The following is a 5380-nucleotide window of genomic DNA, read 5'->3' as shown; positions in this document are numbered from 1 at the left end:
CATGCAAACGAACCACATGCTGGAAAAACAACGGAACCAAATCAGAGGATGAAGGCAACTTAGGCAAGGGTACCAAATAGACCATCTTAGAGAAGCGATCACAAACCACCCAGATGACCGACATCCTTTGAGAGACAAGGAGATCTGAAATAAAATCCATGGAAACATGCGTCCAGGGCCTCTTCGGGACCGGCAAGGGCAAAAGTAACCCACTGGCACGAGAACAGCAGGGCTTCGCCCGAGCACAAGTCCCACAGGACTGCACAAAAGCACGCACATCCCGGGACAAGGAAGGCCACCAAAAGGACCTAGCCACCAAATCTCTGGTACCAAAAATTCCAGGATGACCAGCCAACACCGAACAATGAACCTCCGAGATAACCCTACTAGTCCATCTATCAGGGACAAACAGTCTCTCTGCAGGGCAGCGGTCAGGTCTATCCGCCTGAAACTCATGCAGAACCCACCACAAATCAGGGGAGATGGCAGACAAAATCACCCCCTCTTTGAGAATACCAGCCGGCTCAGAAACTCCCGGAGAATCAGGCACAAAACTCCTTGAAAGGGCATCAGCCTTCACATTCTTAGAACCCGGAAGGTATGAAACCACGAAATCGAAACGGGAGAGAAACAGTGACCATCGAGCCTGTCTAGGGTTCAACCGCTTGGCAGACTCGAGATAAGTCAAATTCTTGTGATCCGTCAAGACCACCACGCGATGCTTGGCGCCCTCAAGCCAATGTCGCCACTCCTCGAATGCCCACTTCATGGCCAACAACTCCCGATTGCCAACATCATAATTACGCTCAGCAGGTGAAAACTTTCTAGAAAAGAAAGCACATGGCTTCATCACAGAGCCATCAGAACTTCTCTGAGACAAAACAGCCCCTGCTCCAATCTCAGAAGCATCAACCTCGACCTGAAAAGGGAGCGAAACATCTGGCTGACACAACACAGGAGCCGAAGAAAAACGACGTTTCAGCTCCTGAAACGCCTCAACGGCCGCAGAGGACCAATTCACCACATCCGCACCTTTCTTGGTCAAATCAGTCAGTGGTTTGACAACACTAGAAAAATTAGCGATAAAGCGACGGTACAAATTCGCAAAGCCCAGGAATTTCTGAAGGCTCTTTACAGATGTAGGCTGAGTCCAATCATAAATGGCCTGGACTTTAACTGGATCCATCTCGATAGTAGAAGGGGAGAAAATAAAGCCCAAAAAGGAAACCTTCTGAACTCCGAAGAGACACTTAGACCCCTTCACAAACAAGGATTAGCACGAAGGACTTGGAACACCATTCTGACCTGCTTCACATGAGACTCCCAATCATCCGAAAAGACCAAAATATCATCCAAATATACTATCATGAATCTATCCAGATACTTTCGGAAGATGTCATGCATAAAGGACTGGAATACAGATGGCGCATTAGAAAGCCCGAATGGCATCACCAGATACTCAAAATGGCCCTCGGGCGTATTAAATGCGGTTTTCCATTCATCGCCCCGCTTAATACGCACAAGATTATACGCTCCTCGAAGATCTATCTTGGTAAACCAACTAGCCCCCTTAATCCGAGCAAACAAATCAGACAATAGAGGCAAAGGGTACTGAAATTTGACCGTGATTTTATTAAGAAGGCGGTAATCTATACAAGGTCTCAGAGAACCATCCTTCTTGGCCACGAAAAAGAACCCTGCTCCCAACGGTGACACCGATGGGCGAATATGCCCTTTCTCCAAGGAGTCCTTTATATAGCTCCGCATAGCGGCGTGTTCTGGCACAGATAAATTGAAAAGTCGGCCTTTAGGAAACTTACTACCAGGAATCAAATTAATAGCACAATCACAATCCCTATGAGGAGGCAGGGCACTGGGCTTGGGCTCATTAAATACATCCTGGTAATCCGACAAAAACTCAGGTACTTCAGAAGGAGTGGAAGAAGAAATTGACAACGCTGGAACATCACCATGGGCCCCTTGACAACCCCAACTGGACACAGACATAGATCTCCAGTCCAATACTGGATTATGGACCTGTAGCCATGGCAAACCCAACACGACCACATCATGCAAATTATACAACACCAAAAAGCGAATATCTTCCCGATGTGCAGGAGCCATGCACATGGTCAACTGGGTCCAGTACTGAGGCTTATTCTTGGCCAAAGGCGTAGCATCAATTCCCCTTAATGGAATAGGATGCTGCAAGGGCTCCAAGAAAAAAACCACAGCGCCTGGCATACTCTAAGTCCATCAAATTCAGGGCTGCGCCTGAATCCACAAACGCCATAACAGAGTAGGATTACAAAGAGCAAATCAAAGTAACGGACAAAAGAAATTTAGGCTGTATAGTACCAATGGTGACAGACCTAGCGGACCGCTTAGTGCGCTTAGGACAATCAGAGATAGCATGAGTGGAGTCACCACTGTAAAAACACAGCCCATTCTGACGTCTGTGCTCTTGCCGTTCAGTTCTGGTCAAAGTCCTATCACATTGCATAGGCTCAGGCCTCTGCTCAGAGGACACCGCCATATGGTGCACAACTTTCCGCTCCCGCAAACGCCGATCGATCTGAATAGCCAAGGACATTGATTCATTCAGACCAGCAGGCGTGGGGAACCCCACCATAACATCCTTAAGGCCCTCAGAAAGACCCTTTCTGAAAATCGCTGCCAGAGCACACTCATTCCATTGAGTAAGCACAGACCACTTTCTAAACATCTGACAATACATTTCAGCATCATCCTGACCCTGACATAGAGCCAGCAAGATTTTCTCTGCCTGATCCACAGAATTTGGTTCGTCATAAAGCAATCCAAGCGCCAGAAAAAACGCATCTACGTTAAGCAATGCCGGATCTCCTGGCGCAAGGGAGAATGCTCAGTCTTGAGGGTCACCACACAACAAGGAAATAATGATTTTTACTTGCTGACTAGGGTCACCAGAGGAGCGAGGTTTCAGGGCAAGAAACAGTTTACAATTATTCTTGAAATTCAGAAACTTTGATCTATCCCCAGAAAACAAATCAGGAATTGGGATTCTAGGCTCTAACATAGGATTCTGATCTATATAATCCTGAATGCCTTGTACCCTTGCAGTGAGATTATCCACACAAGAGGACAGACCTTGAATGTCCATAACTACACCTGAGTCCTGAACCACCCAGAGGTTTAGGGGAAAAAAAAGACTAAACACACTGCAGAGAAAAAAAAATGGTCTCAGAACTTCTCTTATCCCTCTATTGAGATGCATTAACACTTTTGGGCCAGTTGTACTGTTATGGCTGGACCTGGTGGTTAGGAGCACCGGGAATGACCTGATAGTCAAAACTGCAAAATAGAGCGAGCTCTGGGAAGTGGAAGCTCTGCTGACCGCAGCCCTAATCTATTATCACACACACTAGAATTAGCCGTGGATCGTACCTGACTCTGCCTAGACGACTCTTCACAGCCTGAGAGGTAACTACTCCTAAAGAGAAATATAGCCTCACCTTGCCTCAGAGAAATTCCCCAAAGGAAAAGAGCAGCCCCCCACATATATTGACTGTGAGTTAAGAGGAAGGCACAAACACAGGAATGAGACAGGTTTCAGCAAAGGGGGCCCAACTTACTAAATAGACAGAAGATAGATAAAGGGATCTTTGCGGTCAGCACAAAAAACTACAAAAAGCCACGCAGAGTGAGCAAGAAACCCCCCGCGCCGACTCACGGCGCGGTAGGTGCCACTCTGCAACCCAGAGCTTCCAGCTAGCGAGACAATATCATGATAGCCAGCTGGACAAAACTTAGCAGGTACTCAGAAATATATTCAGCACACAAATGAACAACAAATGAGCTTAACAGGGACTTAGCTTCTGTTGAAGTAGACAGGTCATCAGGAGATCCAAGTGAGATCTGAACCAGTACAGATACATTGACAACTGGCATCAGGTAACGATCTGAGCAGAGTTAAATAAAGGAACCAGCCCAGTCTTAAACGATGCAGCTGAGGAAGCCACCTCCAGACCAGCAGCTCCACTTTCAGCCACCAGAGGGAACCCACGGACAGAACTCACAGAAATACCATTCCTGACCACAGGAGGGAGCTTGAGAACAGAGTTCACAACAATTTACATGCTGGGGGTTCCTTGGCTACTTCCTTATATAACCCACAGCTGCTTTTACTGTAGATTCTGGCTCCCCCTTACCTCACGCTATAAATGTTCTCTGTAATACAGGTTTCTGATTGCTGAGCCCCTTGTTATACTTTCTCATATTATACTGGTTTTCTGTCTATATTAAGCCTGAGGAAGGGTCTGTGAGCTGAAACATTGCGACCACGAGAAAGAATCTTTATGAATGAGGGTCTGAAGAAAAACCTCACAATAAAAAAGTTTTGAGGCAAATCCTGGTGATTATGGAGCGCTGGTTCATCTCTCTGTAAATGCTCTGAAGTCTCCTGAGCAAGTGGTCGGCTGTACGGGAACGTGCCCCCGGGAGCTCCCTATGTGCTGCCTGGACTCCTCTCCTCCAGCTCCAGGACAACCAGCACAGTCCTGTATATACTGGGGCCCCTGATCATGTGACCCCTGACTCCTCCCCTCCTGTGACCTCATCCCAGGTCCTGTGCGCACAGAACAGCCATATATGTGGTGTGCGGCTCTGCAGGTGGAGGTAGGTGCTGGAGATTCCCCATTACTGGCCGCAGGCGCTAGAACATTTGTATTTGTCATTCTGGGCTTCATATAAGGGAACCTGTCACGTTGAGGGTAGAAAACGTCAGCGATTCTCTCATCGTCTTCCTGCATTGTCACCAGTTAGAGCCGCGCTCGTTTCTCCTCCGTCCCATAGACGATGAATAGAGAGAAGTGCGCACGTCCCCTGTAGAAGCCTCTCTGCGGTTCTATATACCGGACTTGTTTCTATCGCGGTTTCTTCAGGCGACATTTATAATTGCGGCAGTTATAATGAATGACTCCTGTAAATCCCCCTCATGGCCGCTCCCCGGGACCCTCCCAGTGTCATTGCACTTTGTATTTCCAGAGTCCCTGTGACCAGAACGTCTCCTATATTAGGAATCTGCACCATTATCTGTGTTGTTGGCAGATTCTGGGGAAAGGACACAAAACACATCGAGTTCAGGCCGCGCTCCATCTTTATCACATATTTCCACTCCATCACTCAGGCGTCCATTGTTTCCTTCAGTCTGTTTACGTCACTGCATTGACGATACTGGATGCCGGTATGTCTGAGATGTAACTGTTCTGTTACATGATGGTTTATGGAGATCATCTGTCCGACATGCTGCCACCATGAAGATGACGTGGAGATTTCATAACATATGGAATAGATGCTTTATTATGTATCATCATCTCATTTTCTCCCCATTCAGGTCCCT

The sequence above is a fragment of the Ranitomeya variabilis genome, chromosome 4 (genome assembly GCF_051348905.1).
Source record: "Ranitomeya variabilis isolate aRanVar5 chromosome 4, aRanVar5.hap1, whole genome shotgun sequence".
Lineage (NCBI taxonomy): Eukaryota > Metazoa > Chordata > Amphibia > Anura > Dendrobatidae > Ranitomeya > Ranitomeya variabilis.
Note: the sequence above shows the minus strand (reverse complement) of the source record.